Here is a 20,306-nt window from a genome sequence, read left to right as displayed (position 1 = left end):
CCTTTACTCGCCCGCGGCGGGGGGGCCGCCGGCTCCGCCCCCGCCGAGCCCCGCTGCAGGCAGTAGTCAAGGTGGTTTGCCTGCCCGAGCAGGAAGCTTGGGCGATGGCAGAAGCGGGAAGAAACTCTTGAGCACAGGTTCTTGGGATCCACGGAGCAGCGCATGCACATGCGATGGCTGCCTACACAGCTGGCTTGCTTGTCTGTGGGGAAAGGCGAGATGGGTCAGGGCCTGGGTTCCTGAGGGGCTGAGAATCAAGGCAGGGATAGAAGAAAGGGGACAGGCCCACATCCCCTGAACCCACGCCGGCGCCCACTCACCTTTGTGGAAAATACGATTGAAAAGTGCCCGCAAGAATCTCTTCAGATGCCTCCAGAGTTGAGGGAAGAAGGGGAGGGGGGAGGCCGGGAGCAGGGTGAGCCCTGAAATCCAACCCTTGTCCGGTCACACCCCAGCAGCCCTCCCACCTCAGCCCCTTCAAGACCCCAGGGCTCCCCCAACCGCGCTGCACAGATCCTGCCCTGACCATAGTCACCACGTTGATCCCCACGTTGAGCAAGATGAAGCTGACCGGGATCAGAAGAATTGAGTATCCTTGCTCCTGGCATTTCCTGGGGATGGGGCCAGTGAACGGCTCGGCTCGGTAGTAGTTTCGCTCACCCATGGCCGTTGGTCCCAGGACTGCCTGGGCCCTCTGCCCTCCAGTTTTAACTGGGAGCCAGACTGGGTCATAATGGGGCAGGGGGTGAGGTCACAGTGAGGGAGGGGGATGAAAAGGTGGGCCCAGAGTGGCATTCCCTGGTAACCAGGGTCAGGTAAGCTGAGCCTGGACAGTCAAACAGGGCCCGGTGGCCGGCATACATCCCCTCGAGCGGTCATTCATTCGCTCACCGCCCGCTGACTCACTTGTTCAAATGACACATTGCGTCTCTTGGCCCCTCTTGAGACTAGGAAGACCTTGGCCTCAGAGGCCTGCTGAAGGCCTGGCTGGAGTCCAGAGCCTCAGCCTTCTTCATGCCCTTCACTGGGCCTGGAGCTGGACCTGCCCAGATGTGGAACCTCCCAGTTTGGAAGCAACTTCTTGTATGAGGCTCTCTGTGGACAGGGACAGCTGAGACACAGAGGAGGTGCCCAGAGACCAGGGGTTTGGAGTCTGCAGCTGCAGATGTACTTAGTGCATGGTATAGGACCAGGAGGGGCCTGCTGGCAGAACTGTGGCCACTAAACCAAAGGGACCCTCAGGCCAAGAAGGGGACACTGGCTTCTTATTGCAGGAAGCCAAGCGCAGGGACCCAGGCTGGCAGAAGGAGTGGCGCTTCCAAGCCACAGACCACCAATGTTTCCTGGACTCTGGCGCTCTTTATTCCTCTCTCCATGCCCTGCCGCCCCCTGCCCCTGCCCCCATTTGCTGCTGGTACGTTCATTTTCCCAGTCTGGCTCCCGTGCAGAGAGGGCCTGGAGGCCGAGGTGGAAGGTAGCAGCGAGTCGGCCCGCGCTTGGCCCTCCTGCGGTTGCCGCTTCAGCACCAGACTGTCATACACCTGGTAGTTGGCATTGCCTCCCGGGTTCCGGCTGAGTGGCATGAAGGTGGGCGGGGGTGGAGGGTGCTCGGTAGCCTGGACGTCGGGCAGGAGGTGAGAGGGGCGGAGGAGCAGCGCTGAGCTGGGAGCCGGCGCCCGCTGGTGCGAGGCCTCGGCCAGTACCGTGAGGGAGGCGGAGGTGGCCACAGGGCGCCGCAAGGGCAGGATCTCAGCCCATTCGGCCGCCGGGTGCCGCACCTCGTGGGGATCGCGGGAGTAATCCAAGTGTCCCGTGGAGGGATGCAGGCTGCGGTTGCACTCGCTGCGAGCACAGCTGGGGAGGCTACGTCTGTGGGCCGGTGGGGTGTCGCGCTACCAGGCTTCGGGCCCGTAGCCCCGAGGCACCAGAGCGGATGGAGGCTCAGAGCCCTCCACACCCAGACTCCGCCATGGGCCCAGTTGCCGTCCTTTCGGCCCGCGAGCCCCTCGACCTGCACCTGGCCGCCCCCACCGGCGCCCAGCCCCGGTGCCGCCACCTGTGTGCCGGTGTGTCCCTCCACAGCTCCCTGCGACAAAAGCCCCCCCCCACACCGCCCCTCTGGCGTGTCACCGCGGCCGGGTGCGGGAGCGGGATCGAGGGCAGGGGCCGCTTCCCCGGTCCTGCCGGCCACCAGGGGCGGGGTCCTGAGCTCGGCGGGGGGTGTGGGGGCAAGGGTGGCCTTGCTGGGGCTGAGGGGCCGTGGCGACTCAATGGTGGCTCCCAGTGGCTTCGGGCAGCTGCTGTCGGGCAGGAGGGCCGGCCCGGGCTGCGGCCGGGCTGCGCCTAGCGCCGCGTGGGCGGGCAGGGCCGATGCCCAAGGGACCGCGGGCCCCGGGCCATGAAGCCTCCGGGGCCACGTCCCTGTGAGCGACGTGCGGGATCTTGGGAGGGGCGCCAAGCGCCCAAGGGTTTGCTGGGTCACGGCCGCCCTGGGCTGGGAGGTGGTCTCCAAACCCTCCGCCGCCGCCCGATACCCGAGACCTCCGTTCCCGCTGCCTGGGCGGGCGAGGGGGCCCTGCCGGGGCGGGCCGGCCGCCAGGCCGGCGTTAAGGCGCCAGCGCCAGCGAAACTGGGCCTCAAGAGGCCGCCCGCAGCCCCCGCCCCCGTCTACGGCCATACCACCCTGAACGCGCCCGATCTCGTCTGATCTCGGAAGCTAAGCAGGGTCGGGCCTGGTTAGTACTTGGATGGGAGACCGCCTGGGAATACCGGGTGCTGTAGGCTTTTTGCCTCCCGCTCCGCCCGCCTTCTCCTTTACTCGCCCGCGGCGGGGGCCGCCGGCTCCGCCCCCGCCGGGCCCCGCTGCAGGCCCCACCTCCTCAGGCCCCTCCCACCACGGCGCGCGACGGCGGGGGCGCTCCCCGCCGGCCCGGCCGGCCAGGCGGCCAGAAGGCGGCCCTGGAAGGCAGCCGCACCCCAGACGCTCCCGGGGTGGCCGGCCCGGACCCAGACTCCGCCGCCGGCCCAGCTGCCGTCCTTTCGGCCCGCGAGCCCCTCGACCTGCACCTGGCCGCCCCCACCGGCGCCCAGCCCCGGCGCCGCCACCTGTGTGCCTGTGTGTCCCTCCACAGCTCCCTCCGACAAAAGCCCCCCCCCACCCCGCCCCTCTGGCGTGTCACCGCGGCCGGGTGCGGGAGCGGGATCGAGGGCAGGGGCCGCTTGCCCGGGCCTGCCGGCCACCAGGGGCGGGGTCCTGAGCTCGGCGGGGGGTGTGGGGGCAAGGGTGGCCTTGCCGGGGCTGAGGGGCCGTGGCGACTCAATGGTGGCTCCCAGTGGCTTCGGGCCAGCTGCTGTCGGGCAGGAGGGCCGGCCCGGGCTGCGGCCGGGCTGCGCCTAGCGCCGCGTGGGCGGGCAGGGCCGATGCCCAAGGGACCGCGGGCCCCGGGCCCTGAAGCCTCTGGGGCCACGTCCCTGTGAGCGACGTGCGGGATCTTGGGCGGGGCGCCAAGCGCCCAAGGGTTTGCTGGGTCACGGCCGCCCTGGGCTGGGAGGTGGTCGCCAAACCCTCCGCCGCCGCCCGATACCCGAGACCTCCGTTCCCCCTGCCTGGGCGGGCGAGGGGGCCCTGCCGGGGCGGGCCGGCCGCCAGGCTGGCGTTAAGGCGCCAGCGCCAGCGAAACTGCTCCTCAAGAGGCCGCCCGCGGCCCCCGCCCCCGTCTACGGCCATACCACCCTGAACGCGCCCGATCTCGTCTGATCTCGGAAGCTAAGCAGGGTCGGGCCTGGTTAGTACTTGGATGGGAGACCGCCTGGGAATACCGGGTGCTGTAGGCTTTTTGCCTCCCGCTCCGCCCGCCTTCTCCTTTACTCGCCCGCGGCGGGGGGGCCGCCGGCTCCGCCCCCGCCGAGCCCCGCTGCAGGCAGTAGTCAAGGTGGTTTGCCTGCCCGAGCAGGAAGCTTGGGCGATGGCAGAAGCGGGAAGAAACTCTTGAGCACAGGTTCTTGGGATCCACGGAGCAGCGCATGCACATGCGATGGCTGCCTACACAGCTGGCTTGCTTGTCTGTGGGGAAAGGCGAGATGGGTCAGGGCCTGGGTTCCTGAGGGGCTGAGAATCAAGGCAGGGATAGAAGAAAGGGGACAGGCCCACATCCCCTGAACCCACGCCGGCGCCCACTCACCTTTGTGGAAAATACGATTGAAAAGTGCCCGCAAGAATCTCTTCAGATGCCTCCAGAGTTGAGGGAAGAAGGGGAGGGGGGAGGCCGGGAGCAGGGTGAGCCCTGAAATCCAACCCTTGTCCGGTCACACCCCAGCAGCCCTCCCACCTCAGCCCCTTCAAGACCCCAGGGCTCCCCCAACCGCGCTGCACAGATCCTGCCCTGACCATAGTCACCACGTTGATCCCCACGTTGAGCAAGATGAAGCTGACCGGGATCAGAAGAATTGAGTATCCTTGCTCCTGGCATTTCCTGGGGATGGGGCCAGTGAACGGCTCGGCTCGGTAGTAGTTTCGCTCACCCATGGCCGTTGGTCCCAGGACTGCCTGGGCCCTCTGCCCTCCAGTTTTAACTGGGAGCCAGACTGGGTCATAATGGGGCAGGGGGTGAGGTCACAGTGAGGGAGGGGGATGAAAAGGTGGGCCCAGAGTGGCATTCCCTGGTAACCAGGGTCAGGTAAGCTGAGCCTGGACAGTCAAACAGGGCCCGGTGGCCGGCATACATCCCCTCGAGCGGTCATTCATTCGCTCACCGCCCGCTGACTCACTTGTTCAAATGACACATTGCGTCTCTTGGCCCCTCTTGAGACTAGGAAGACCTTGGCCTCAGAGGCCTGCTGAAGGCCTGGCTGGAGTCCAGAGCCTCAGCCTTCTTCATGCCCTTCACTGGGCCTGGAGCTGGACCTGCCCAGATGTGGAACCTCCCAGTTTGGAAGCAACTTCTTGTATGAGGCTCTCTGTGGACAGGGACAGCTGAGACACAGAGGAGGTGCCCAGAGACCAGGGGTTTGGAGTCTGCAGCTGCAGATGTACTTAGTGCATGGTATAGGACCAGGAGGGGCCTGCTGGCAGAACTGTGGCCACTAAACCAAAGGGACCCTCAGGCCAAGAAGGGGACACTGGCTTCTTATTGCAGGAAGCCAAGCGCAGGGACCCAGGCTGGCAGAAGGAGTGGCGCTTCCAAGCCACAGACCACCAATGTTTCCTGGACTCTGGCGCTCTTTATTCCTCTCTCCATGCCCTGCCGCCCCCTGCCCCTGCCCCCATTTGCTGCTGGTACGTTCATTTTCCCAGTCTGGCTCCCGTGCAGAGAGGGCCTGGAGGCCGAGGTGGAAGGTAGCAGCGAGTCGGCCCGCGCTTGGCCCTCCTGCGGTTGCCGCTTCAGCACCAGACTGTCATACACCTGGTAGTTGGCATTGCCTCCCGGGTTCCGGCTGAGTGGCATGAAGGTGGGCGGGGGTGGAGGGTGCTCGGTAGCCTGGACGTCGGGCAGGAGGTGAGAGGGGCGGAGGAGCAGCGCTGAGCTGGGAGCCGGCGCCCGCTGGTGCGAGGCCTCGGCCAGTACCGTGAGGGAGGCGGAGGTGGCCACAGGGCGCCGCAAGGGCAGGATCTCAGCCCATTCGGCCGCCGGGTGCCGCACCTCGTGGGGATCGCGGGAGTAATCCAAGTGTCCCGTGGAGGGATGCAGGCTGCGGTTGCACTCGCTGCGAGCACAGCTGGGGAGGCTACGTCTGTGGGCCGGTGGGGTGTCGCGCTACCAGGCTTCGGGCCCGTAGCCCCGAGGCACCAGAGCGGATGGAGGCTCAGAGCCCTCCACACCCAGACTCCGCCATGGGCCCAGTTGCCGTCCTTTCGGCCCGCGAGCCCCTCGACCTGCACCTGGCCGCCCCCACCGGCGCCCAGCCCCGGTGCCGCCACCTGTGTGCCGGTGTGTCCCTCCACAGCTCCCTGCGACAAAAGCCCCCCCCCACACCGCCCCTCTGGCGTGTCACCGCGGCCGGGTGCGGGAGCGGGATCGAGGGCAGGGGCCGCTTGCCCGGGCCTGCCGGCCACCAGGGGCGGGGTCCTGAGCTCGGCGGGGGGTGTGGGGGCAAGGGTGGCCTTGCCGGGGCTGAGGGGCCGTGGCGACTCAATGGTGGCTCCCAGTGGCTTCGGGCCAGCTGCTGTCGGGCAGGAGGGCCGGCCCGGGCTGCGGCCGGGCTGCGCCTAGCGCCGCGTGGGCGGGCAGGGCCGATGCCCAAGGGACCGCGGGCCCCGGGCCATGAAGCCTCCGGGGCCACGTCCCTGTGAGCGACGTGCGGGATCTTGGGAGGGGCGCCAAGCGCCCAAGGGTTTGCTGGGTCACGGCCGCCCTGGGCTGGGAGGTGGTCTCCAAACCCTCCGCCGCCGCCCGATACCCGAGACCTCCGTTCCCGCTGCCTGGGCGGGCGAGGGGGCCCTGCCGGGGCGGGCCGGCCGCCAGGCCGGCGTTAAGGCGCCAGCGCCAGCGAAACTGCTCCTCAAGAGGCCGCCCGCGGCCCCCGCCCCCGTCTACGGCCATACCACCCTGAACGCGCCCGATCTCGTCTGATCTCGGAAGCTAAGCAGGGTCGGGCCTGGTTAGTACTTGGATGGGAGACCGCCTGGGAATACCGGGTGCTGTAGGCTTTTTGCCTGCCGCTCCGCCCGCCTTCTCCTTTACTCGCCCGCGGCGGGGGCCGCCGGCTCCGCCCCCGCCGGGCCCCGCTGCAGGCCCCACCTCCTCAGGCCCCTCCCACCACGGCGCGCGACGGCGGGGGCGCTCCCCGCCGGCCCGGCCGGCCAGGCGGCCAGAAGGCGGCCCTGGAAGGCAGCCGCACCCCAGACGCTCCCGGGGTGGCCGGCCCGGACCCAGACTCCGCCGCCGGCCCAGCTGCCGTCCTTTCGGCCCGCGAGCCCCTCGACCTGCACCTGGCCGCCCCCACCGGCGCCCAGCCCCGGCGCCGCCACCTGTGTGCCTGTGTGTCCCTCCACAGCTCCCTCCGACAAAAGCCCCCCCCCACCCCGCCCCTCTGGCGTGTCACCGCGGCCGGGTGCGGGAGCGGGATCGAGGGCAGGGGCCGCTTGCCCGGGCCTGCCGGCCACCAGGGGCGGGGTCCTGAGCTCGGCGGGGGGTGTGGGGGCAAGGGTGGCCTTGCCGGGGCTGAGGGGCCGTGGCGACTCAATGGTGGCTCCCAGTGGCTTCGGGCCAGCTGCTGTCGGGCAGGAGGGCCGGCCCGGGCTGCGGCCGGGCTGCGCCTAGCGCCGCGTGGGCGGGCAGGGCCGATGCCCAAGGGACCGCGGGCCCCGGGCCCTGAAGCCTCTGGGGCCACGTCCCTGTGAGCGACGTGCGGGATCTTGGGCGGGGCGCCAAGCGCCCAAGGGTTTGCTGGGTCACGGCCGCCCTGGGCTGGGAGGTGGTCGCCAAACCCTCCGCCGCCGCCCGATACCCGAGACCTCCGTTCCCCCTGCCTGGGCGGGCGAGGGGGCCCTGCCGGGGCGGGCCGGCCGCCAGGCTGGCGTTAAGGCGCCAGCGCCAGCGAAACTGCTCCTCAAGAGGCCGCCCGCGGCCCCCGCCCCCGTCTACGGCCATACCACCCTGAACGCGCCCGATCTCGTCTGATCTCGGAAGCTAAGCAGGGTCGGGCCTGGTTAGTACTTGGATGGGAGACCGCCTGGGAATACCGGGTGCTGTAGGCTTTTTGCCTCCCGCTCCGCCCGCCTTCTCCTTTACTCGCCCGCGGCGGGGGGGCCGCCGGCTCCGCCCCCGCCGAGCCCCGCTGCAGGCAGTAGTCAAGGTGGTTTGCCTGCCCGAGCAGGAAGCTTGGGCGATGGCAGAAGCGGGAAGAAACTCTTGAGCACAGGTTCTTGGGATCCACGGAGCAGCGCATGCACATGCGATGGCTGCCTACACAGCTGGCTTGCTTGTCTGTGGGGAAAGGCGAGATGGGTCAGGGCCTGGGTTCCTGAGGGGCTGAGAATCAAGGCAGGGATAGAAGAAAGGGGACAGGCCCACATCCCCTGAACCCACGCCGGCGCCCACTCACCTTTGTGGAAAATACGATTGAAAAGTGCCCGCAAGAATCTCTTCAGATGCCTCCAGAGTTGAGGGAAGAAGGGGAGGGGGGAGGCCGGGAGCAGGGTGAGCCCTGAAATCCAACCCTTGTCCGGTCACACCCCAGCAGCCCTCCCACCTCAGCCCCTTCAAGACCCCAGGGCTCCCCCAACCGCGCTGCACAGATCCTGCCCTGACCATAGTCACCACGTTGATCCCCACGTTGAGCAAGATGAAGCTGACCGGGATCAGAAGAATTGAGTATCCTTGCTCCTGGCATTTCCTGGGGATGGGGCCAGTGAACGGCTCGGCTCGGTAGTAGTTTCGCTCACCCATGGCCGTTGGTCCCAGGACTGCCTGGGCCCTCTGCCCTCCAGTTTTAACTGGGAGCCAGACTGGGTCATAATGGGGCAGGGGGTGAGGTCACAGTGAGGGAGGGGGATGAAAAGGTGGGCCCAGAGTGGCATTCCCTGGTAACCAGGGTCAGGTAAGCTGAGCCTGGACAGTCAAACAGGGCCCGGTGGCCGGCATACATCCCCTCGAGCGGTCATTCATTCGCTCACCGCCCGCTGACTCACTTGTTCAAATGACACATTGCGTCTCTTGGCCCCTCTTGAGACTAGGAAGACCTTGGCCTCAGAGGCCTGCTGAAGGCCTGGCTGGAGTCCAGAGCCTCAGCCTTCTTCATGCCCTTCACTGGGCCTGGAGCTGGACCTGCCCAGATGTGGAACCTCCCAGTTTGGAAGCAACTTCTTGTATGAGGCTCTCTGTGGACAGGGACAGCTGAGACACAGAGGAGGTGCCCAGAGACCAGGGGTTTGGAGTCTGCAGCTGCAGATGTACTTAGTGCATGGTATAGGACCAGGAGGGGCCTGCTGGCAGAACTGTGGCCACTAAACCAAAGGGACCCTCAGGCCAAGAAGGGGACACTGGCTTCTTATTGCAGGAAGCCAAGCGCAGGGACCCAGGCTGGCAGAAGGAGTGGCGCTTCCAAGCCACAGACCACCAATGTTTCCTGGACTCTGGCGCTCTTTATTCCTCTCTCCATGCCCTGCCGCCCCCTGCCCCTGCCCCCATTTGCTGCTGGTACGTTCATTTTCCCAGTCTGGCTCCCGTGCAGAGAGGGCCTGGAGGCCGAGGTGGAAGGTAGCAGCGAGTCGGCCCGCGCTTGGCCCTCCTGCGGTTGCCGCTTCAGCACCAGACTGTCATACACCTGGTAGTTGGCATTGCCTCCCGGGTTCCGGCTGAGTGGCATGAAGGTGGGTGGGGGTGGAGGGTGCTCGGTAGCCTGGACGTCGGGCAGGAGGTGAGAGGGGCGGAGGAGCAGCGCTGAGCTGGGAGCCGGCGCCCGCTGGTGCGAGGCCTCGGCCAGTACCGTGAGGGAGGCGGAGGTGGCCACAGGGCGCCGCAAGGGCAGGATCTCAGCCCATTCGGCCGCCGGGTGCCGCACCTCGTGGGGATCGCGGGAGTAATCCAAGTGTCCCGTGGAGGGATGCAGGCTGCGGTTGCACTCGCTGCGAGCACAGCTGGGGAGGCTACGTCTGTGGGCCGGTGGGGTGTCGCGCTACCAGGCTTCGGGCCCGTAGCCCCGAGGCACCAGAGCGGATGGAGGCTCAGAGCCCTCCACACCCAGACTCCGCCATGGGCCCAGTTGCCGTCCTTTCGGCCCGCGAGCCCCTCGACCTGCACCTGGCCGCCCCCACCGGCGCCCAGCCCCGGTGCCGCCACCTGTGTGCCGGTGTGTCCCTCCACAGCTCCCTGCGACAAAAGCCCCCCCCCACACCGCCCCTCTGGCGTGTCACCGCGGCCGGGTGCGGGAGCGGGATCGAGGGCAGGGGCCGCTTCCCCGGTCCTGCCGGCCACCAGGGGCGGGGTCCTGAGCTCGGCGGGGGGTGTGGGGGCAAGGGTGGCCTTGCTGGGGCTGAGGGGCCGTGGCGACTCAATGGTGGCTCCCAGTGGCTTCGGGCAGCTGCTGTCGGGCAGGAGGGCCGGCCCGGGCTGCGGCCGGGCTGCGCCTAGCGCCGCGTGGGCGGGCAGGGCCGATGCCCAAGGGACCGCGGGCCCCGGGCCATGAAGCCTCCGGGGCCACGTCCCTGTGAGCGACGTGCGGGATCTTGGGAGGGGCGCCAAGCGCCCAAGGGTTTGCTGGGTCACGGCCGCCCTGGGCTGGGAGGTGGTCTCCAAACCCTCCGCCGCCGCCCGATACCCGAGACCTCCGTTCCCGCTGCCTGGGCGGGCGAGGGGGCCCTGCCGGGGCGGGCCGGCCGCCAGGCCGGCGTTAAGGCGCCAGCGCCAGCGAAACTGGGCCTCAAGAGGCCGCCCGCGGCCCCCGCCCCCGTCTACGGCCATACCACCCTGAACGCGCCCGATCTCGTCTGATCTCGGAAGCTAAGCAGGGTCGGGCCTGGTTAGTACTTGGATGGGAGACCGCCTGGGAATACCGGGTGCTGTAGGCTTTTTGCCTCCCGCTCCGCCCGCCTTCTCCTTTACTCGCCCGCGGCGGGGGCCGCCGGCTCCGCCCCCGCCGGGCCCCGCTGCAGGCCCCACCTCCTCAGGCCCCTCCCACCACGGCGCGCGACGGCGGGGGCGCTCCCCGCCGGCCCGGCCGGCCAGGCGGCCAGAAGGCGGCCCTGGAAGGCAGCCGCACCCCAGACGCTCCCGGGGTGGCCGGCCCGGACCCAGACTCCGCCGCCGGCCCAGCTGCCGTCCTTTCGGCCCGCGAGCCCCTCGACCTGCACCTGGCCGCCCCCACCGGCGCCCAGCCCCGGCGCCGCCACCTGTGTGCCTGTGTGTCCCTCCACAGCTCCCTCCGACAAAAGCCCCCCCCCACCCCGCCCCTCTGGCGTGTCACCGCGGCCGGGTGCGGGAGCGGGATCGAGGGCAGGGGCCGCTTGCCCGGGCCTGCCGGCCACCAGGGGCGGGGTCCTGAGCTCGGCGGGGGGTGTGGGGGCAAGGGTGGCCTTGCCGGGGCTGAGGGGCCGTGGCGACTCAATGGTGGCTCCCAGTGGCTTCGGGCCAGCTGCTGTCGGGCAGGAGGGCCGGCCCGGGCTGCGGCCGGGCTGCGCCTAGCGCCGCGTGGGCGGGCAGGGCCGATGCCCAAGGGACCGCGGGCCCCGGGCCCTGAAGCCTCTGGGGCCACGTCCCTGTGAGCGACGTGCGGGATCTTGGGCGGGGCGCCAAGCGCCCAAGGGTTTGCTGGGTCACGGCCGCCCTGGGCTGGGAGGTGGTCGCCAAACCCTCCGCCGCCGCCCGATACCCGAGACCTCCGTTCCCCCTGCCTGGGCGGGCGAGGGGGCCCTGCCGGGGCGGGCCGGCCGCCAGGCTGGCGTTAAGGCGCCAGCGCCAGCGAAACTGCTCCTCAAGAGGCCGCCCGCGGCCCCCGCCCCCGTCTACGGCCATACCACCCTGAACGCGCCCGATCTCGTCTGATCTCGGAAGCTAAGCAGGGTCGGGCCTGGTTAGTACTTGGATGGGAGACCGCCTGGGAATACCGGGTGCTGTAGGCTTTTTGCCTCCCGCTCCGCCCGCCTTCTCCTTTACTCGCCCGCGGCGGGGGGGCCGCCGGCTCCGCCCCCGCCGAGCCCCGCTGCAGGCAGTAGTCAAGGTGGTTTGCCTGCCCGAGCAGGAAGCTTGGGCGATGGCAGAAGCGGGAAGAAACTCTTGAGCACAGGTTCTTGGGATCCACGGAGCAGCGCATGCACATGCGATGGCTGCCTACACAGCTGGCTTGCTTGTCTGTGGGGAAAGGCGAGATGGGTCAGGGCCTGGGTTCCTGAGGGGCTGAGAATCAAGGCAGGGATAGAAGAAAGGGGACAGGCCCACATCCCCTGAACCCACGCCGGCGCCCACTCACCTTTGTGGAAAATACGATTGAAAAGTGCCCGCAAGAATCTCTTCAGATGCCTCCAGAGTTGAGGGAAGAAGGGGAGGGGGGAGGCCGGGAGCAGGGTGAGCCCTGAAATCCAACCCTTGTCCGGTCACACCCCAGCAGCCCTCCCACCTCAGCCCCTTCAAGACCCCAGGGCTCCCCCAACCGCGCTGCACAGATCCTGCCCTGACCATAGTCACCACGTTGATCCCCACGTTGAGCAAGATGAAGCTGACCGGGATCAGAAGAATTGAGTATCCTTGCTCCTGGCATTTCCTGGGGATGGGGCCAGTGAACGGCTCGGCTCGGTAGTAGTTTCGCTCACCCATGGCCGTTGGTCCCAGGACTGCCTGGGCCCTCTGCCCTCCAGTTTTAACTGGGAGCCAGACTGGGTCATAATGGGGCAGGGGGTGAGGTCACAGTGAGGGAGGGGGATGAAAAGGTGGGCCCAGAGTGGCATTCCCTGGTAACCAGGGTCAGGTAAGCTGAGCCTGGACAGTCAAACAGGGCCCGGTGGCCGGCATACATCCCCTCGAGCGGTCATTCATTCGCTCACCGCCCGCTGACTCACTTGTTCAAATGACACATTGCGTCTCTTGGCCCCTCTTGAGACTAGGAAGACCTTGGCCTCAGAGGCCTGCTGAAGGCCTGGCTGGAGTCCAGAGCCTCAGCCTTCTTCATGCCCTTCACTGGGCCTGGAGCTGGACCTGCCCAGATGTGGAACCTCCCAGTTTGGAAGCAACTTCTTGTATGAGGCTCTCTGTGGACAGGGACAGCTGAGACACAGAGGAGGTGCCCAGAGACCAGGGGTTTGGAGTCTGCAGCTGCAGATGTACTTAGTGCATGGTATAGGACCAGGAGGGGCCTGCTGGCAGAACTGTGGCCACTAAACCAAAGGGACCCTCAGGCCAAGAAGGGGACACTGGCTTCTTATTGCAGGAAGCCAAGCGCAGGGACCCAGGCTGGCAGAAGGAGTGGCGCTTCCAAGCCACAGACCACCAATGTTTCCTGGACTCTGGCGCTCTTTATTCCTCTCTCCATGCCCTGCCGCCCCCTGCCCCTGCCCCCATTTGCTGCTGGTACGTTCATTTTCCCAGTCTGGCTCCCGTGCAGAGAGGGCCTGGAGGCCGAGGTGGAAGGTAGCAGCGAGTCGGCCCGCGCTTGGCCCTCCTGCGGTTGCCGCTTCAGCACCAGACTGTCATACACCTGGTAGTTGGCATTGCCTCCCGGGTTCCGGCTGAGTGGCATGAAGGTGGGCGGGGGTGGAGGGTGCTCGGTAGCCTGGACGTCGGGCAGGAGGTGAGAGGGGCGGAGGAGCAGCGCTGAGCTGGGAGCCGGCGCCCGCTGGTGCGAGGCCTCGGCCAGTACCGTGAGGGAGGCGGAGGTGGCCACAGGGCGCCGCAAGGGCAGGATCTCAGCCCATTCGGCCGCCGGGTGCCGCACCTCGTGGGGATCGCGGGAGTAATCCAAGTGTCCCGTGGAGGGATGCAGGCTGCGGTTGCACTCGCTGCGAGCACAGCTGGGGAGGCTACGTCTGTGGGCCGGTGGGGTGTCGCGCTACCAGGCTTCGGGCCCGTAGCCCCGAGGCACCAGAGCGGATGGAGGCTCAGAGCCCTCCACACCCAGACTCCGCCATGGGCCCAGTTGCCGTCCTTTCGGCCCGCGAGCCCCTCGACCTGCACCTGGCCGCCCCCACCGGCGCCCAGCCCCGGTGCCGCCACCTGTGTGCCGGTGTGTCCCTCCACAGCTCCCTGCGACAAAAGCCCCCCCCCACACCGCCCCTCTGGCGTGTCACCGCGGCCGGGTGCGGGAGCGGGATCGAGGGCAGGGGCCGCTTCCCCGGTCCTGCCGGCCACCAGGGGCGGGGTCCTGAGCTCGGCGGGGGGTGTGGGGGCAAGGGTGGCCTTGCTGGGGCTGAGGGGCCGTGGCGACTCAATGGTGGCTCCCAGTGGCTTCGGGCAGCTGCTGTCGGGCAGGAGGGCCGGCCCGGGCTGCGGCCGGGCTGCGCCTAGCGCCGCGTGGGCGGGCAGGGCCGATGCCCAAGGGACCGCGGGCCCCGGGCCATGAAGCCTCCGGGGCCACGTCCCTGTGAGCGACGTGCGGGATCTTGGGAGGGGCGCCAAGCGCCCAAGGGTTTGCTGGGTCACGGCCGCCCTGGGCTGGGAGGTGGTCTCCAAACCCTCCGCCGCCGCCCGATACCCGAGACCTCCGTTCCCGCTGCCTGGGCGGGCGAGGGGGCCCTGCCGGGGCGGGCCGGCCGCCAGGCCGGCGTTAAGGCGCCAGCGCCAGCGAAACTGGGCCTCAAGAGGCCGCCCGCAGCCCCCGCCCCCGTCTACGGCCATACCACCCTGAACGCGCCCGATCTCGTCTGATCTCGGAAGCTAAGCAGGGTCGGGCCTGGTTAGTACTTGGATGGGAGACCGCCTGGGAATACCGGGTGCTGTAGGCTTTTTGCCTCCCGCTCCGCCCGCCTTCTCCTTTACTCGCCCGCGGCGGGGGCCGCCGGCTCCGCCCCCGCCGGGCCCCGCTGCAGGCCCCACCTCCTCAGGCCCCTCCCACCACGGCGCGCGACGGCGGGGGCGCTCCCCGCCGGCCCGGCCGGCCAGGCGGCCAGAAGGCGGCCCTGGAAGGCAGCCGCACCCCAGACGCTCCCGGGGTGGCCGGCCCGGACCCAGACTCCGCCGCCGGCCCAGCTGCCGTCCTTTCGGCCCGCGAGCCCCTCGACCTGCACCTGGCCGCCCCCACCGGCGCCCAGCCCCGGCGCCGCCACCTGTGTGCCTGTGTGTCCCTCCACAGCTCCCTCCGACAAAAGCCCCCCCCCACCCCGCCCCTCTGGCGTGTCACCGCGGCCGGGTGCGGGAGCGGGATCGAGGGCAGGGGCCGCTTGCCCGGGCCTGCCGGCCACCAGGGGCGGGGTCCTGAGCTCGGCGGGGGGTGTGGGGGCAAGGGTGGCCTTGCCGGGGCTGAGGGGCCGTGGCGACTCAATGGTGGCTCCCAGTGGCTTCGGGCCAGCTGCTGTCGGGCAGGAGGGCCGGCCCGGGCTGCGGCCGGGCTGCGCCTAGCGCCGCGTGGGCGGGCAGGGCCGATGCCCAAGGGACCGCGGGCCCCGGGCCCTGAAGCCTCTGGGGCCACGTCCCTGTGAGCGACGTGCGGGATCTTGGGCGGGGCGCCAAGCGCCCAAGGGTTTGCTGGGTCACGGCCGCCCTGGGCTGGGAGGTGGTCGCCAAACCCTCCGCCGCCGCCCGATACCCGAGACCTCCGTTCCCCCTGCCTGGGCGGGCGAGGGGGCCCTGCCGGGGCGGGCCGGCCGCCAGGCTGGCGTTAAGGCGCCAGCGCCAGCGAAACTGCTCCTCAAGAGGCCGCCCGCGGCCCCCGCCCCCGTCTACGGCCATACCACCCTGAACGCGCCCGATCTCGTCTGATCTCGGAAGCTAAGCAGGGTCGGGCCTGGTTAGTACTTGGATGGGAGACCGCCTGGGAATACCGGGTGCTGTAGGCTTTTTGCCTCCCGCTCCGCCCGCCTTCTCCTTTACTCGCCCGCGGCGGGGGGGCCGCCGGCTCCGCCCCCGCCGAGCCCCGCTGCAGGCAGTAGTCAAGGTGGTTTGCCTGCCCGAGCAGGAAGCTTGGGCGATGGCAGAAGCGGGAAGAAACTCTTGAGCACAGGTTCTTGGGATCCACGGAGCAGCGCATGCACATGCGATGGCTGCCTACACAGCTGGCTTGCTTGTCTGTGGGGAAAGGCGAGATGGGTCAGGGCCTGGGTTCCTGAGGGGCTGAGAATCAAGGCAGGGATAGAAGAAAGGGGACAGGCCCACATCCCCTGAACCCACGCCGGCGCCCACTCACCTTTGTGGAAAATACGATTGAAAAGTGCCCGCAAGAATCTCTTCAGATGCCTCCAGAGTTGAGGGAAGAAGGGGAGGGGGGAGGCCGGGAGCAGGGTGAGCCCTGAAATCCAACCCTTGTCCGGTCACACCCCAGCAGCCCTCCCACCTCAGCCCCTTCAAGACCCCAGGGCTCCCCCAACCGCGCTGCACAGATCCTGCCCTGACCATAGTCACCACGTTGATCCCCACGTTGAGCAAGATGAAGCTGACCGGGATCAGAAGAATTGAGTATCCTTGCTCCTGGCATTTCCTGGGGATGGGGCCAGTGAACGGCTCGGCTCGGTAGTAGTTTCGCTCACCCATGGCCGTTGGTCCCAGGACTGCCTGGGCCCTCTGCCCTCCAGTTTTAACTGGGAGCCAGACTGGGTCATAATGGGGCAGGGGGTGAGGTCACAGTGAGGGAGGGGGATGAAAAGGTGGGCCCAGAGTGGCATTCCCTGGTAACCAGGGTCAGGTAAGCTGAGCCTGGACAGTCAAACAGGGCCCGGTGGCCGGCATACATCCCCTCGAGCGGTCATTCATTCGCTCACCGCCCGCTGACTCACTTGTTCAAATGACACATTGCGTCTCTTGGCCCCTCTTGAGACTAGGAAGACCTTGGCCTCAGAGGCCTGCTGAAGGCCTGGCTGGAGTCCAGAGCCTCAGCCTTCTTCATGCCCTTCACTGGGCCTGGAGCTGGACCTGCCCAGATGTGGAACCTCCCAGTTTGGAAGCAACTTCTTGTATGAGGCTCTCTGTGGACAGGGACAGCTGAGACACAGAGGAGGTGCCCAGAGACCAGGGGTTTGGAGTCTGCAGCTGCAGATGTACTTAGTGCATGGTATAGGACCAGGAGGGGCCTGCTGGCAGAACTGTGGCCACTAAACCAAAGGGACCCTCAGGCCAAGAAGGGGACACTGGCTTCTTATTGCAGGAAGCCAAGCGCAGGGACCCAGGCTGGCAGAAGGAGTGGCGCTTCCAAGCCACAGACCACCAATGTTTCCTGGACTCTGGCGCTCTTTATTCCTCTCTCCATGCCCTGCCGCCCCCTGCCCCTGCCCCCATTTGCTGCTGGTACGTTCATTTTCCCAGTCTGGCTCCCGTGCAGAGAGGGCCTGGAGGCCGAGGTGGAAGGTAGCAGCGAGTCGGCCCGCGCTTGGCCCTCCTGCGGTTGCCGCTTCAGCACCAGACTGTCATACACCTGGTAGTTGGCATTGCCTCCCGGGTTCCGGCTGAGTGGCATGAAGGTGGGCGGGGGTGGAGGGTGCTCGGTAGCCTGGACGTCGGGCAGGAGGTGAGAGGGGCGGAGGAGCAGCGCTGAGCTGGGAGCCGGCGCCCGCTGGTGCGAGGCCTCGGCCAGTACCGTGAGGGAGGCGGAGGTGGCCACAGGGCGCCGCAAGGGCAGGATCTCAGCCCATTCGGCCGCCGGGTGCCGCACCTCGTGGGGATCGCGGGAGTAATCCAAGTGTCCCGTGGAGGGATGCAGGCTGCGGTTGCACTCGCTGCGAGCACAGCTGGGGAGGCTACGTCTGTGGGCCGGTGGGGTGTCGCGCTACCAGGCTTCGGGCCCGTAGCCCCGAGGCACCAGAGCGGATGGAGGCTCAGAGCCCTCCACACCCAGACTCCGCCATGGGCCCAGTTGCCGTCCTTTCGGCCCGCGAGCCCCTCGACCTGCACCTGGCCGCCCCCACCGGCGCCCAGCCCCGGTGCCGCCACCTGTGTGCCGGTGTGTCCCTCCACAGCTCCCTGCGACAAAAGCCCCCCCCCACACCGCCCCTCTGGCGTGTCACCGCGGCCGGGTGCGGGAGCGGGATCGAGGGCAGGGGCCGCTTCCCCGGTCCTGCCGGCCACCAGGGGCGGGGTCCTGAGCTCGGCGGGGGGTGTGGGGGCAAGGGTGGCCTTGCTGGGGCTGAGGGGCCGTGGCGACTCAATGGTGGCTCCCAGTGGCTTCGGGCAGCTGCTGTCGGGCAGGAGGGCCGGCCCGGGCTGCGGCCGGGCTGCGCCTAGCGCCGCGTGGGCGGGCAGGGCCGATGCCCAAGGGACCGCGGGCCCCGGGCCATGAAGCCTCCGGGGCCACGTCCCTGTGAGCGACGTGCGGGATCTTGGGAGGGGCGCCAAGCGCCCAAGGGTTTGCTGGGTCACGGCCGCCCTGGGCTGGGAGGTGGTCTCCAAACCCTCCGCCGCCGCCCGATACCCGAGACCTCCGTTCCCGCTGCCTGGGCGGGCGAGGGGGCCCTGCCGGGGCGGGCCGGCCGCCAGGCCGGCGTTAAGGCGCCAGCGCCAGCGAAACTGGGCCTCAAGAGGCCGCCCGCAGCCCCCGCCCCCGTCTACGGCCATACCACCCTGAACGCGCCCGATCTCGTCTGATCTCGGAAGCTAAGCAGGGTCGGGCCTGGTTAGTACTTGGATGGGAGACCGCCTGGGAATACCGGGTGCTGTAGGCTTTTTGCCTCCCGCTCCGCCCGCCTTCTCCTTTACTCGCCCGCGGCGGGGGCCGCCGGCTCCGCCCCCGCCGGGCCCCGCTGCAGGCCCCACCTCCTCAGGCCCCTCCCACCACGGCGCGCGACGGCGGGGGCGCTCCCCGCCGGCCCGGCCGGCCAGGCGGCCAGAAGGCGGCCCTGGAAGGCAGCCGCACCCCAGACGCTCCCGGGGTGGCCGGCCCGGACCCAGACTCCGCCGCCGGCCCAGCTGCCGTCCTTTCGGCCCGCGAGCCCCTCGACCTGCACCTGGCCGCCCCCACCGGCGCCCAGCCCCGGCGCCGCCACCTGTGTGCCTGTGTGTCCCTCCACAGCTCCCTCCGACAAAAGCCCCCCCCCACCCCGCCCCTCTGGCGTGTCACCGCGGCCGGGTGCGGGAGCGGGATCGAGGGCAGGGGCCGCTTGCCCGGGCCTGCCGGCCACCAGGGGCGGGGTCCTGAGCTCGGCGGGGGGTGTGGGGGCAAGGGTGGCCTTGCCGGGGCTGAGGGGCCGTGGCGACTCAATGGTGGCTCCCAGTGGCTTCGGGCCAGCTGCTGTCGGGCAGGAGGGCCGGCCCGGGCTGCGGCCGGGCTGCGCCTAGCGCCGCGTGGGCGGGCAGGGCCGATGCCCAAGGGACCGCGGGCCCCGGGCCCTGAAGCCTCTGGGGCCACGTCCCTGTGAGCGACGTGCGGGATCTTGGGCGGGGCGCCAAGCGCCCAAGGGTTTGCTGGGTCACGGCCGCCCTGGGCTGGGAGGTGGTCGCCAAACCCTCCGCCGCCGCCCGATACCCGAGACCTCCGTTCCCCCTGCCTGGGCGGGCGAGGGGGCCCTGCCGGGGCGGGCCGGCCGCCAGGCTGGCGTTAAGGCGCCAGCGCCAGCGAAACTGCTCCTCAAGAGGCCGCCCGCGGCCCCCGCCCCCGTCTACGGCCATACCACCCTGAACGCGCCCGATCTCGTCTGATCTCGGAAGCTAAGCAGGGTCGGGCCTGGTTAGTACTTGGATGGGAGACCGCCTGGGAATACCGGGTGCTGTAGGCTTTTTGCCTCCCGCTCCGCCCGCCTTCTCCTTTACTCGCCCGCGGCGGGGGGGCCGCCGGCTCCGCCCCCGCCGAGCCCCGCTGCAGGCAGTAGTCAAGGTGGTTTGCCTGCCCGAGCAGGAAGCTTGGGCGATGGCAGAAGCGGGAAGAAACTCTTGAGCACAGGTTCTTGGGATCCACGGAGCAGCGCATGCACATGCGATGGCTGCCTACACAGCTGGCTTGCTTGTCTGTGGGGAAAGGCGAGATGGGTCAGGGCCTGGGTTCCTGAGGGGCTGAGAATCAAGGCAGGGATAGAAGAAAGGGGACAGGCCCACATCCCCTGAACCCACGCCGGCGCCCACTCACCTTTGTGGAAAATACGATTGAAAAGTGCCCGCAAGAATCTCTTCAGATGCCTCCAGAGTTGAGGGAAGAAGGGGAGGGGGGAGGCCGGGAGCAGGGTGAGCCCTGAAATCCAACCCTTGTCCGGTCACACCCCAGCAGCCCTCCCACCTCAGCCCCTTCAAGACCCCAGGGCTCCCCCAACCGCGCTGCACAGATCCTGCCCTGACCATAGTCACCACGTTGATCCCCACGTTGAGCAAGATGAAGCTGACCGGGATCAGAAGAATTGAGTATCCTTGCTCCTGGCATTTCCTGGGGATGGGGCCAGTGAACGGCTCGGCTCGGTAGTAGTTTCGCTCACCCATGGCCGTTGGTCCCAGGACTGCCTGGGCCCTCTGCCCTCCAGTTTTAACTGGGAGCCAGACTGGGTCATAATGGGGCAGGGGGTGAGGTCACAGTGAGGGAGGGGGATGAAAAGGTGGGCCCAGAGTGGCATTCCCTGGTAACCAGGGTCAGGTAAGCTGAGCCTGGACAGTCAAACAGGGCCCGGTGGCCGGCATACATCCCCTCGAGCGGTCATTCATTCGCTCACCGCCCGCTGACTCACTTGTTCAAATGACACATTGCGTCTCTTGGCCCCTCTTGAGACTAGGAAGACCTTGGCCTCAGAGGCCTGCTGAAGGCCTGGCTGGAGTCCAGAG

The 20,306-nt window shown here is 68.7% G+C and overlaps 10 non-coding genes across 10 annotated transcripts; all 10 read left to right on the top strand.

Annotated features, from left to right (window-relative positions):
* The first annotated feature begins 2,665 nt into the window (after nt 1–2,665).
* Nucleotides 2,666–2,784, top strand: LOC132415416 (5S ribosomal RNA). Its single transcript, XR_009517153.1, has one exon. It is a non-coding gene; the product is annotated as a 5S ribosomal RNA (ribosomal RNA).
* A 931-nt stretch (nt 2,785–3,715) lies between these two features.
* Nucleotides 3,716–3,834, top strand: LOC132415414 (5S ribosomal RNA). The gene has a single exon (XR_009517151.1). It is a non-coding gene; the product is annotated as a 5S ribosomal RNA (ribosomal RNA).
* A 2,693-nt stretch (nt 3,835–6,527) lies between these two features.
* Nucleotides 6,528–6,646, top strand: LOC132415413 (5S ribosomal RNA). The gene has a single exon (XR_009517150.1). It is a non-coding gene; the product is annotated as a 5S ribosomal RNA (ribosomal RNA).
* Nucleotides 6,647–7,577: 931 nt separating this feature from the next.
* On the top strand, nt 7,578–7,696 carry LOC132415412 (5S ribosomal RNA). Its single transcript, XR_009517149.1, has one exon. It is a non-coding gene; the product is annotated as a 5S ribosomal RNA (ribosomal RNA).
* A 2,692-nt stretch (nt 7,697–10,388) lies between these two features.
* Nucleotides 10,389–10,507, top strand: LOC132415411 (5S ribosomal RNA). The gene has a single exon (XR_009517148.1). It is a non-coding gene; the product is annotated as a 5S ribosomal RNA (ribosomal RNA).
* A 931-nt stretch (nt 10,508–11,438) lies between these two features.
* Nucleotides 11,439–11,557, top strand: LOC132415410 (5S ribosomal RNA). The gene has a single exon (XR_009517147.1). It is a non-coding gene; the product is annotated as a 5S ribosomal RNA (ribosomal RNA).
* Nucleotides 11,558–14,249: 2,692 nt separating this feature from the next.
* Nucleotides 14,250–14,368, top strand: LOC132415409 (5S ribosomal RNA). The gene has a single exon (XR_009517146.1). It is a non-coding gene; the product is annotated as a 5S ribosomal RNA (ribosomal RNA).
* Nucleotides 14,369–15,299: 931 nt separating this feature from the next.
* Nucleotides 15,300–15,418, top strand: LOC132415408 (5S ribosomal RNA). Its single transcript, XR_009517145.1, has one exon. It is a non-coding gene; the product is annotated as a 5S ribosomal RNA (ribosomal RNA).
* A 2,692-nt stretch (nt 15,419–18,110) lies between these two features.
* On the top strand, nt 18,111–18,229 carry LOC132415406 (5S ribosomal RNA). The gene has a single exon (XR_009517144.1). It is a non-coding gene; the product is annotated as a 5S ribosomal RNA (ribosomal RNA).
* A 931-nt stretch (nt 18,230–19,160) lies between these two features.
* LOC132415405 (5S ribosomal RNA) lies at nt 19,161–19,279 on the top strand. Its single transcript, XR_009517143.1, has one exon. It is a non-coding gene; the product is annotated as a 5S ribosomal RNA (ribosomal RNA).
* The last annotated feature ends 1,027 nt before the right edge of the window (nt 19,280–20,306 follow it).

Source organism: Delphinus delphis, chromosome 19 (genome assembly GCF_949987515.2).
Source record: "Delphinus delphis chromosome 19, mDelDel1.2, whole genome shotgun sequence".
NCBI lineage: Eukaryota > Metazoa > Chordata > Mammalia > Artiodactyla > Delphinidae > Delphinus > Delphinus delphis.
Note: the sequence above shows the minus strand (reverse complement) of the source record. Positions and strands in the feature narration are given on the sequence as shown.